Source organism: Daktulosphaira vitifoliae, unplaced genomic scaffold (assembly GCF_025091365.1).
Source record: "Daktulosphaira vitifoliae isolate Bord-2020 unplaced genomic scaffold, ASM2509136v1 Scaffold_5, whole genome shotgun sequence".
Classification (NCBI taxonomy): domain Eukaryota; kingdom Metazoa; phylum Arthropoda; class Insecta; order Hemiptera; family Phylloxeridae; genus Daktulosphaira; species Daktulosphaira vitifoliae.
The window spans coordinates 16809715-16809979 of record NW_026099576.1 but is presented as its reverse complement, the minus strand read 5'-3'; the positions used below and the strand labels follow the sequence as shown (position 1 = coordinate 16809979).

Below are 265 nucleotides of genomic sequence, written 5' to 3'. Positions count from 1 at the left end.
CTGCCCACAGGGGGGGATTTAAAATGACAACTTTTTCACAAAAAATTTACTTTTTCAACTTAACTTTTGAAAATGTTCCGGAAGGTCTGACACTTTTATATATATCTTAAATTAAAGCTAATGTAATATACTTTATAGTGGTAAAAAAAAATTTCGGACTTTATTTTATCTTCATGGTGAAAAGAGACATTAAACTTAATAAAAAAAATACGATTTTTGTAAAAAAATTCTTTTTTATATTTTTAACTTTATAATGCTATAACTT

General features: G+C 23.8%; 1 protein-coding gene across 8 annotated transcripts in view; it reads left to right on the top strand.

The window, feature by feature from the left end:
- LOC126907852 (uncharacterized) overlaps positions 1–265 on the top strand; it is a 16136-nt gene that overhangs the window by 3316 nt on the left and 12555 nt on the right. The gene's annotated exons all lie outside the window — the stretch shown is intronic.